At 40.0% G+C, this 12,661-nt stretch overlaps 1 protein-coding gene and 1 non-coding gene across 3 annotated transcripts in view; both read left to right on the top strand.

The window, feature by feature from the left end:
- The window catches only part of LOC122767590 (neurexophilin-4), a 106,710-nt gene that overhangs the window by 70,834 nt on the left and 23,215 nt on the right, over positions 1-12,661 (top strand). The window lies entirely within an intron of this gene.
- Positions 3,590-3,683, top strand: trnai-uau. Its single transcript has 2 exons — positions 3,590-3,627; positions 3,648-3,683. It is a non-coding gene; the product is annotated as a tRNA-Ile (tRNA).

Below are 12,661 nucleotides of genomic sequence, written 5' to 3' on the forward strand. Positions count from 1 at the left end.
TTTATTTTGGACGAGAACGTTTAGTCGGTGGGTTCTTACGTGTGTGCGTAAAAGAAAATAGTTTCTGCTGAAAAATCATCATTCTTCACATCCCGTACTTAACGGCAGCAAACAGGAACAGAAAACGTGTGGTTTTTTATGCTCTCGGAAGGAACAATAGCATTAGCCGGCATCTCAACCTGACAAAAATCCTCTTATCTACCCCCCCCATAAAACAACTCGCCATGTATGCCCCTGGGACACTGAGTCACTCTAATTTCATTATTTTTACAGATGTAGTTGCAACTTTGTCTCTGGGATTCTGCAAAGATTTGCATTTCAAATACAGTCTCTGCAATGCCTGAGCAAACGTGTATGAAAAGTACAAATGTTACACTTACACACTCATTCACACCCAAAAACAAACAAACAAAAGACAGGAATGATCAGAAGCAGCAGCGCAGGATCAAATGTTTGCTTTTTCCCTCAGTGTGCATTAAAAGGTTGGTGGTTTCCCTCCCACTCGCTCCTTTTGTCCATCTGTCTGTGTGTGGATCATCTGAACTGTCATGCAGCCCACTTTCAACAGGCAGGCAGGAGGAGGAGGCCCCCACTGTAGTCTGTAATCCGCAAATTATATTCTCTGTTCGCAAACCGATTAGATGTGTAATCTGTTGAATCGTGATGACAGAAGCAATCACATTACTGCTATATTATCTATCGCCTCTGAAAGTCTTCCCAGAGATCAAAGTGTTCTTTAACCCCCACCCAAAAAATGGCACAGATTTATGCAGCATTTTTAATGAATTCTAACATGGTTTGCTTAAGGTTAAGCAACGATCCATTTTTATTCATTTGCTTTCTCCCCTTTTAACAGGCCTATGCCCCACTTTTGACAACCCATTACTTTTAAAATAAGCCATCACTTGCTTGCTGTAGTGAATAGTTCCACCCCAGGCTTTGTATTAACCTCGAGGAGAATGAAATTTAATTTGAATATGGGAGGATGTCATGTATTTTACACTAATGTGGAATAAAACGTTAGTCCTGCTTTGTACCATGTATGGTTGTTACTAGCGTGTGATATAGAATTGTATTTTTTGCTGATTTGAATGAAATGTTCTTCCTCCAACGTGATTGACATTACGAGGGTGAAATAACGTGTGCACCTGTTTGACTGATGTTCTGAAAAAGGAGCATTATTTCTGAGATTATTATTTTAAGATTACGGTACAATAATAAGACCCCAAAAAAAGCTCAGGAGTATAAACAGAGCTGCTGCTGCTCTCGCTGCTGAACACGCCTGTTGTGTGAGTTTTGTTATTCTCCTGTTTCCTGTGTCACAGCGAATCGTCTTTCAACTCAAAGGTTGTGGGTTCCATTCCCGGCTCTGCTAGTCTACACGCCGATGTAGACCTTGAGCGAGACACTTAACCCCACATTGCTCCTGACGGCTGTGCCAGCATCAAGACTAGAAAAGTTGCTATATAAATACAGATTTCTCATGTTTATCTTTGATATACAGATGTTAAAGGTCAGAGAGGTGCACCTACTGTCCATCCTTCGTCCACATGTTCTCCCCCTAGTTCTGTGCAGACTCACTGATAATAACCGATGATTGTTGCTCATAGTTAAACAGTATAGCATACACTACAGTGGGTTTAATTCTTGTTTCTTAAATTTGACTTTCGAAAAAGCACAGTTTCTCCACAATAAGGTGAGAAGAATATGATGATGAGATGTTTAGGGTAAGAAAGCAATGAACATTTCACAACCAGTCATTTAAAAATAAATGTGCCAGACACATTTACTCACTTACAGTCAGTCTGGAGCAGAACAGATGTCTCTCACTTTTTAAAAGTTTCACTGTAGGCACACAGGAAACAACTGGAACACAGGGCTCAATGTGAGGATGAGCTCTCTTAAAGGTTTTAAAAATCAAGACCTACATTAGAAGTGGTGGGATCATATAATGACCCATCAGAAACAAGTGTGTCTGTGTTTTGGATGTTGACTCATGATTTTAATAGACACATTTTTATTTTCTCCTCCAGAATCATGATATTTCTCCTAACTTAATAAAGAGAAACAGATAGAAGGTGCCAATTTACCTCAGTAAATATTGGCTCTGTTCACTGGTGTTATCTGCAATCCATTTTGTCCTGTTTTGAGGACACAACACTGTTTATTTCCTTTTCCTTCAGCAGTAGCTCAGTGACCACTGAGTAGGCTACACTAAAAAAAACAAAAAAAAGCCTTTTTATTTTCTACTAATCTTTATGCAGAGGCAGCTAAATGTAGCACTAAAAAAAACATTCTGTTAGTCATTTTACATAACAATTCAGATAAATATCATGTCTGACATGCAAGGTGCAATGACTTCAGAGATATGACAAAATAAAGTTACAGATATCAGTCGTATCGAATGAATTAAAACAAATCTGAATCACAATACAAATCGTTACACAATTAGATCATGACAAAAGCACATCAACCTAGCCCTATATTCACATAGTCACATTCCATATTTGACATATTAAGGCAGTACAACCATATCCATGTGTGATTTAATCACAATGTAAAGCCTCTTACGTCGGACTTAAATGCAAAATAAATAATAAAAAAAGATAATAATCAAGCTCAAATGCTGTATGTTAATTGCATAATAGAACAGAACGTAAATGGATTCATTGTTAAATGATCCCTGACCTGCTTTTACAAAATAATTCAAAGTCAACACAGCATTTACGTCCGGAGCAATAGGGACATCATGTCCAAACAAACTTTGTTTGAGTTAACTTCCAATCAAGTCCAATCCAACTCTATTTATAAAGCCCTTCAAAAACAACAGCTGAAACAAAGTGCTGCACATCAGAGATGAATAAAACAAATAAAATGTAGAAACATAAGACCTAACAAACAATACAGCTTTAAAATACTGCTGAAAGTTGGGAATGCATAATGATCAGTTTTTACATAACTTTACAAAGCAGCTGTTTGAGAAGCAGAAGTTATAGGGCGGAAAAAGTGTCCAATTCTGTTTTCATAAGCTCCCATTTAGTAGCCGTTTGTATTGTAAAATCATTGCAGTGTTGAGATTTTACAAAAGCTTTTGCTATTGTTTGTTCATTCTCTCCTTCACTGCCTTTGAAGTCTGAATCATTTTTTTTGTTTTTGTGTTTTTGTGTCAAATTAAAAAGCAGTCAAAAAAAAAAAAGGCTTGCAAGTTTTTTGGCAACAGAAATTAGAGTCAGATGTACCTGCGTATAAAAGTCGTTGCATGGAACACTGTCAATTTTCATGGCTTGTTTGTCTGGACAGTCCTTAGGTTCTACCATAATGACAAGTATATGGGTAATCATATATAAGGGTTAAAGGTGCGTCATTATGAATGTTTACGCCGTGTTTCCATCATGGCATAGTTTGGTCTCGTTTGGCACAGTACAGTGCGGTTTGGAGCGGTAAAGCCCTCGGTCAGGCTCGCATTTCAACTGAGATCAGTACCTTTACTTGGTAGGCGGAGTGTGAGCTGTGCCGCGTCAGCGAAATACAAAGTTACGTTGCACCCGTGCACCAACAACAAACAACGACATTGGACCTGATGCAACAGGCTCCAGTGGCGCAATCGGTCAGCGCGCGGTACTTATAAGACAGTAACCTGCAGAGAGATGCCGAGGTTGTGAGTTCAAGCCTCACCTGGAGCAATATGGCTTTAGTTTGACAAGAATCTCATTTGATATAAATGGTCATTTAACTGTGTATTTGAATCATCAGGGCCACTGGTTCGTTCCATGGTTGAAACAAGGGTCTTTCTACATCTTATAAGTCGCTTTGGATAAAAGTGTCTGCTAAATGACATGTAATGTAATGTAATGTAACAGACAACTAAGAAGGACATCCAGCAGCTCGCTGCCTGGCAGCTTCACAAGAGAAACATCGCTCACAAGGGAGTAACACTATTCTGTTGCCCAGCTGTACCAACACTCTGGTACCCAGAGGAAAGGGTACTGAAAAATGGTAGACTGGTTGTGCCAGTTATTTTGGTACAATTCCTAATGGAAACGTAAAAAAAAAAGTGTACCGTACCAAACTATTCCATTGGGTGGAAACACACCGAGCATATAGACTTCTGTCTCTGTTTGCTGTTCTGGATAAAGTTTTTTCTGTTGTTGTTGAGAAAATTAAACTGCTCTGTTCTTGGCATTATGGCATAATGCACCATTATGAGCCATGGCATGAGAAGGTAAGTTCATTAAAGAGGCCATAGCCCGGAAGTGCCAATTAACGCTGCGTTTGGGTGTGTATCGGCTATCATTACCTCGTCTATGAAGCCCTAAAAGTCCATAACAATCAGTTCAGCCACAGCTGAGAGTGCAGGGTTTTATTGTTTTCCTGAGCTCGACAAAGCGGCAAAGCACTTCCATTGACTAATTACGTCACTGGTGAATCTCGCCACTCCTGTAAACAGCAGCACCTCCTAGTCCGGGCACTAGACTCCAGGCTCATCTGCTGACGTACTTTCAAACGTAGAAGAAGAAGAACTACTCTTAGACTACTCTGAGATACCAGTATACCAGACGCTCCACAAGCTCCCCGCCAACGAGCAAAGAAAAGCTCAGTGGATATCTTTCATATTTGATGGGAATGTCCCTGCTACGTTTCCCAAATACCTCCATGTATGCTGCAACCACTTCACGGAGGATTGTTCCACAAACTTTGGGCAATATAAAGCAGGACACAGCACCAAACTTCACCTAAAGGAAGGAGCAGTGCCAACAATACGTATATTACAATATTTACAAACCATAAAACTGTCTTTGTGTGCTTTTTCTGTCGTTTAGCATTAGCAATAGTCGGCTACAGGCTAAGCTACATGCGTTCCCTCGTGTTTCATTTGCATGGATGTCTTTGCGAGACTGGAGGTGGTTCACTTGTCACAGACGAAGGCATTACTCAATGTTTTGATAATTGCTCGCGGTGCATCCGCCTTTCCAGAGGTGGAGCTGCGGGTCTGAGTGCCGTCGTGCCACTTACGTCACTTCCAGGTAACTGGCCAATCACAAGACAGTCCGTGTTCTGCGGGTGTGGTTCTGGTCTGAAACAGCACGCCTGACGAGATATTTACATCGGCTCGTTTGCAGCGACTAGGAGGATTTTGACCATAAAAATGACTTCATGTTTGTAAGTACACCTCTATATCTCACATATAAGTGAGATAGCACCATGCTATGGCCTCTTTAATTCACTGGCGACAGTGTAAATCGTGTTCCAACAGTCACCCGAGCATAAAATGTCACAAACATGCGAAAGCCATGAAATTAGCAGCGATTTCTAAAAAGTGAGTTCTCGAGCGAAAGAGAGAGAGAGAGAGCGAGAGAGAGAGAAAAGAAGAGCACTGGGCTCCACATCAGACCATTCGACCAGGGTTTCACTGCCAGGGTAATCTGGAGGAGAAAGCCAGTGGACAGCTGCTGCCTCAGCCCCACGAGGATCCCGTGTCTTCTGGTCTGAGCCACCGTCCAGCCTCCGTCAAAGCTCTCTATCTAACTGCCAGCCTGGGCAGTGGAGGAGAAACTTGTGATGGCTGACACGGAGGAGGTTTATGGGATGATAGAAACAAACAGGAAATCTATCTATTGTGCAAAACTTTTTTTTTTTTTCTGCAACCTTGTTCTTTTCTATAATTTTCTGTTTTTGTGCGGAACTGAGTTCGTTCCACGCTGCGGATCAGACACCGCATTTTAATATTCCGTGGCAACCTCGATGAATGGGGCTGTTACGACAGTATTGTGTGTGTGTGTGACTCACCAAACCTTATAGACACTGTGGGAAATCACTCATTGAGATGAGCCGTTGGGGGTAAAGAGAGCGGCTGTCAGAGGAGACAATGACACCTGAAAGGGAATCAGCTTGAAAATACATAATTTGTTTGTCATACATATACTGTGCGTAACACAGGCATGCGCGCGTGCTTGGAATGGAAATGCGGCAAATTATCTACACACGCTGAGACATTTACTAAACCAAGAAGTGAAAGTGAGGAACACGAGTTCCCCGAGTGCTTGATTGTTCTGTGTTGTCATGACCAGGGTGGGATAGACAAAGACCTCATTCATTAAACTGCAATTACCACACTGAGGTATTACAGCCATTAGAGAGGGGCGAGAAAATGAACACTGAAATGAAATAGATAAAGGGACATCACACCCATGTGTCATCATGGGCCTGTAATGGCCAAGAGAGCAAAGCTCCACAACTTCATCCTTTTTTAATCTTGATTGTAATTCAGATCATTTCAGTACCGTTTTTTTTTTTTTTTAAATATTTGAGTTTCTTCTTTTCTCACTTTTTTTCTGTTCCTAGCGGAACCTCAGATTGCTCCTGATTTAAATTCAACCCTTTAAAACCAAACGTATCGCTGACAACACGTTTGCACTTTTTGTGCGATTGGAAACATTCAAACGGTTCCTGAAAGCTGGTGATTACAGTGTATTCACTCGTGCTGTTTCAGGAAGCCGGTGAATCAGAGTCTTTTCACCAGAGAGGGGAGAGTTAGAAAAACACCGGTACATAGTTTCCATTTTTTGGCCTGTTTTTGGACTTTGAGAGAGTCAAATTTTTTTATTGTAAAAAGTGTTTTTTCTTAATAAACCTTTTGTTTTTCCTCATTTTAAATGGTTAAAACACTATTTTAACACAGATATTGAAAGTTGTTTTGAAAAAATGAACAAAAGCACTTAGTTCCAGGACATTTTCTGGTCCTTTTATGGTTAAAATAAGCAAAAAGGGTGTTAAAGTATTCAAATGTGGGTTAAGTGTGTTTTTCATTGGAAACATACATTTTGTGTATTTATTTTACATCTGAATATGCAAAATATTATGTTAATTTCATGACAGAAGAGACTAAATGATCTCTGGTGCTGTGAAAAAACATATACATTGAGTATTGGTATCGGTTATTACCTCAAGCAATCGCGATATATCGGCTTATCGGATATCGACATCAGTCCAATGTCGCGCATCCCCTAGAAAATAGTATTATTTTGGCAGTAGCATGTAAATATTTCATATTTGCAAGTCATCCCTCTTTAAAAGAAGTCTTGAATCTCCGCTTGGGTTTTTGTGGCTGTTGCTCTCTGTTTGCACGAGGAACACAAGCAGCAGAGGGAGACTCTGGGTGTGAAGTGGTCAGCCCTACTTTAGAGAACTCAACTGATGTTGCTCTACTTTGAGAAGTCCCCAGTCATCTTCGTGATGCGAGCAGTGAGTTAATCTCTCTCTTGCTCTCTGTCTCTTGGCTGCGAGGAGCTGAATTGAGCATTGGAAATAGATCACATCAGAGGGCGCGTTTGGCTCCTAATGATGGGCGACATATTTGTTTCATACATGCGTGATGAGCAGCTCTGCTCTCAGCAGGGGGCCACCAGTTATGGCATGACGCCTCTGGTCAGTGTGTTGCCTCGTCTCGGCTCCCTCTGTGAAGAAAACACGCTGTGTTTCATTCTTTGTGATTGCAGTGTGTATATTAATGAATTCGCGTGTTTACTGGTGCGAGAGACAAACATATGAAAAGACCATGTTGTTGCAAGAATCTTAGGAAAATGGCAGCTTGTGTACAAGTGTGGTTTTAACCCTTTAACACGTCCGCACAAGCGCACTTTGCATTACCGTAATTACGTGGCGGTTCGTGCTATCTGAAAGCCGAGAAGTTGCAAGTGAAAGCCAACGTGTGGTTATTACGGTAATTTCACTCACGCTGCTGAGCGTCTTTGTCATCAGAGAGGAGAGAGTTGGAAAAACACAATTTTTTGTCCAAATGTTATTTTAAATGTCTTTTATAGTGTTCAAATTTCAAATTTAACAGGCAAAAGCTAGTGTTCATGTACAGCTACAGTGTTACAGTTAAATTGTTCATTTTAAGTGCTTTTGTCCATTTTTTTCCAGAATAACTTTTAATATCTGGCAGTTATTTACATTTTACTGCTTATTAAAATATTATATTAACTACGGAAAGTATTAGGGTATTAGTATTAGTTTAAAAAATTAAAGACTTTTTTTCTAACTTTAATTTCAAAATTCTAACTTTTTTCTTTTTCATTTCAATTCATGCTGTTTTTTTTTTACATGTGGCCATAGTACTCTTCCGTAGTTAATATACTATTTTAATGTGCAGTAAATTGTAAATAATTGCCAGATATTAAAAGTTATTCTTACTCACAGGACATTTTCTGGCCCTTTTAAAGCTTGAAATAAACACAAAACATGTCCAGATGCACATTCTGAGGCTTAGGTGTTAAAGGGTTGAAATGCACAGTTTGTTATTACTGCTTTGGGTTTTCACAATGGCATGAGATTAATAATGACACACCTGTGGGATATATACACATATATATATCAATACAGAATAAGAGTTTGTGCATGTGATGAAATATTAAGGTATAATCCGAGTGACAGCAAATATCATAACTCACAGTGCAGACGGCAGAGAAAGCATGGGGTCAGCTCGGCGTGAAGAGGGATTCGTTTTTATCATATTTTTATTTTTTTAATATCTGCAGCACGGCCTATAATGCATTAATTCAGACATTGAAACTATTGGAGAACTGTGGCGGGGTAAGAGGAAAAAGAGCCATAAGTAACCTACAGAGAATGTACAGTAAGCCTTAGTTTGCACAAAGCCTCAGCACAATCACACGATCTTAATAAATAAAAGATCATGTCTAAATCCGCCGGACATAGAAGAATGTCAAGGATTTGATGTTGTTTCTGTGTTTATTCATTCATTTATTTATTTATTTATTTTCCATCGCATCCTCTTTTCTTTTCTTTTTTTTATTCCTTTCAGGATTTCAGCGGCTACGTTGGATGCATTATTAAGATGAAAGCAAGACAATATGCTCGTAGAAGCGGCGCTTGTATTTATTTATTTATATGCTTTCTGTGGATTGTTCTCCCATGTCAAAACTTTCTCTATATATTGTTTCCTCGACTCTGAGCCTAATGGAGAGTGGCCGGGAGATTTCAGTGGAGAAGCAGCCACTCGGCTCAACCATTTGTCCACAGATCTGTCTTATTTTCCCTGTCCTGCTCTCTCGTTGTCTTTCATGTTACACCTCTCTCACCTGCCACCTGCCTGCAGAACCTCCACAATCGAGTCTCTATCCTCCAGCCCGTCGCTCCACTTCTCCCACGTGCGCCCCTCACTTCCTCCACCACCCTGCGCTTGATAATAATGGTCCTGCCCAGCCCCTGATTAAAATGTAGCCCTTGAAGAAATAAAATATGTGAGGAGAATTTTATAGTCTCGGCTTACAACTGCTTGTGCCGTTATTATAGCTTGTGCTGATGGAGAGCGGGTTTTGTTTTTTTCTCCATTTTCCTGTCCTGGTGGTTTCTGGCTTCACTCGCCATGATCCTCTCTGGGCGTATCTGGATCAAGAGATGGCAGTTTGATGCTGAATAATGTAAAATCTCAGTTTGGGTTTTAGCTAATTAGCCTAAACAATGGCAAGAGGGAAGGAATGGTGTGTGTGTGCGTGTTTTAACTTGGTCCAAGTTGGCTCAAAGGAGGATCTTGGGGAGGGAGTCCTGGCCAGCTTTGAGGAAGGAGGGCAAAGCAAACTGAACTTGAAGCTGCATGACTGTGTGCGTGTGTGTGTGTGTGTGTGTCCTTAGCTGTCAGTGTGTGCTAGAGGACCTTGACATGTATTTTTACCACTTCATGCTTCTGACGTTCTGGACTCTGATCATGAGAATTATATTTATAGGCTGTGGCTGGAAGTCACTAATAAGTGTGTAGCCTTGCAGAACCAGCCTTACACGGCTCTGACAATGTGAGGTGTCTATTTGCACGGCAGGCAAATACAGTGCAACAGTGTGTGTAGACATCGCTGATGATGATTGGATCCACCGATAACAATAGGTGGTAATTTGCAACCTGTTTAACCTTTAGAACACAGAGCATTTTATATACAGCAGTATATACAGAGGCTATAAGAATGTGCAACATAGAGTGTCTTATATCCTTTTTTTAAGCAATGAAAAAAAATTCATTTTCACCAACTATATAAACGTGCTCAAAACGTTTAAAATCGGATTGAATTTGTGATATTTGGAAATATGTCACAGTTCAGAGTTCACTTGGCTCGTTTTTATGAACAAAAAGAAAAGGAAAACAGTCTAATTTTGTGACTTTGGCACAATTATTGCTACATTATATCACTACTAAAAATGTGATATAAAATAAATCATAACTTTGACTCAACAACACATAAGAAGCCAGAATATGTGACCCATAAACACCCCCCCCCAGGATGTCCATATAAGGAGTTGTGTATTATTCCCATGGGTGCACCTGCGGCACAGATCCATGTGAGCAGTAAGCTTTAAAGGGAGATGTCACTCAACCGCTTGTTATTATACGACCTGTAGTGTTGGGAGTATCCAAACTATGACACTTTCTCCACATGTTAACTGTTCATATGTGCGGCATATGGAATTACTGTGGCTGATCACAACAATGACATCGTAGGGCTCAGAGTGAGTGTCAAAATAAATTAAACTGAATCAAATGATCATGATAAATAACAAAATGAGCGGCGATGTAGGACAATTGGACGAGTGCTGGTGTGTTTGAGGACGCTAATCTCACTCGTGTGTGATTCATTTGTCCAGAGATTTCCCCTCACTCTGTCCACTGACACGTTGTTTCCTGTGTGCTGTTGGTAACTGGGGAGTAACAGGTTTATTTCCACTGAAGTTCTTGTTTCTAACATAAAACTCAAAAGTATATATATATATATATATATATATATATATATATATAAGTGTTTAGCATTGTCATGTACAACATTAATTTACTACATTGCTTTAACATCATGTTATGCTTCATTATTAAAGGCACAGTGTGTGACATTGCAGTGAAATTACTTCCATTTAAATAAATGATACCACATTTTTACAGTAGCCCAGACAAACTAAACATCTTTTTTTTAGATTTAATGCTAACTGAAGGCTGCAAAGGTTCTCTTTTTACATAGCTTACATATTATTGTTATTTTCTATTATGTCAAACTATAGGTATTTACTTACATTTGTGGACTTAGTGCACTTAGGCTTGTTTATTTCACAATATCCGAGTGGAGAAGACGAAGAAGAGTGACTGAACTGATCTAGAATGTGTCGTGGTTGTTGGTGCCAGATCTCTGAATATTTCAGAAACTGCTGATCTACTTGGATTTTTACGTATAAGCATCTCTAGGAAAAGAAGAAAACAAAAAAAGAAGAAAATATCCATTGAGCAGCCGTTCTCTGCATGAAAATGTCTTGTTGATGCCAAAGGTCAGAGGAGAAAGAATGGTCTGCTGCTGTGAGATGATAGAAAAGGCAACAGCAACACAAAACAACTGCTCGTTACAACCCAGATATGCACAAGTATTTTGAATGCACAACGTGTCAAACCTTGAACCTTTAGCAGCAGAAGACCACAACAGATGCTTTTACTCAGACACACACGTACACAAAAAAGTTGAAAAAAAAAAGATAAAATGTTACTAAATAAAAGAAAAAAAGTCAAATAAACTATTGGTTAGAAGAATAGTGAGTTAGCAGCTTTTATCAAGTGTCTGACAACAATGTGTCATAAGTGGATAATTCACAAATAGTCAGCCAATGATTATTCAAATTCTGCAAAAATCAAAAAATAAATAAATGCAATAATCAGCCTGACCAACTGATTAACTGGTCTGCCTCTAAATGGAATGGAACCCCAAGCGTACCTGTCTTTTAATTTGGCAGTTAACCCTTCTGTAACCATGCCGACAGGATTTGGCATGCATACTTCTCATTACCGTAACACCTAGACCGTCTGTGATATCTAGAAAATTCAAAAACTATGGACTGGCGATCTGCCCAGGGTGTGACCCCGCCTTGGCACAGCACCCTCACCCCTGTGACCCTCATGTGGAGGTAGAAGATGTATAAAAGTGTATGCTCAATGCTTAAATGTAAATGTAACATCATGATGGTCATAAGAGGGCTAACCTGAGCACTTACAGCTATCGAAACATAGTAGCAAAGACAGACGTTTGCCTCAAAATCTCAATTCTTCAAGATGTCAAAAGTATTTCAAACACAATTACGTAGGGACACACATCTGTAGACCTCTGTAACTCAGTAATGTGACTTTGAGACGAGGTTGGCAGATGGAACCAGTTTCCTAAAGCCTTGGTTCACTTTGCTCAGCAGATGTCACTCTCCTCTTTGGCAAACTCATGGACCAGGCCCACAAAGTGCATGTAGCAACACGACCGGTCGGTGACTATGACACAGTGTGGAACCTTTTAGAAACAGGCCGGCAGAGAATGAGGGGCAGGAGGTGACAGACAGAGAATCAGACACATATGTTCCACCGGAGAGTGGATGGGCATGTCACTGCAGACGCCTGTGTTCAGTTTTTTCAGCAGTTTGAACAATGTAATGCAGATTATTCCCCATATCTGCTCGAGTGAATTATTTTACACGAGTGCATGACGTTCAACTAACCGCAGCTTCTTTCACTGATCATTTGCCAGCTCTGTGATCCACATGACCGAACCGCTTTCCCTTTATAATGACGAACCCTTCAGTTGAATCTTACACTTGTGTGCTTTATTTCTTTCAGAAAATAATGACTCGTGAGACT

Source organism: Solea senegalensis, linkage group LG4 (genome assembly GCF_019176455.1).
Source record: "Solea senegalensis isolate Sse05_10M linkage group LG4, IFAPA_SoseM_1, whole genome shotgun sequence".
In the NCBI taxonomy this organism is placed as follows: Eukaryota; Metazoa; Chordata; class Actinopteri; order Pleuronectiformes; family Soleidae; genus Solea; species Solea senegalensis.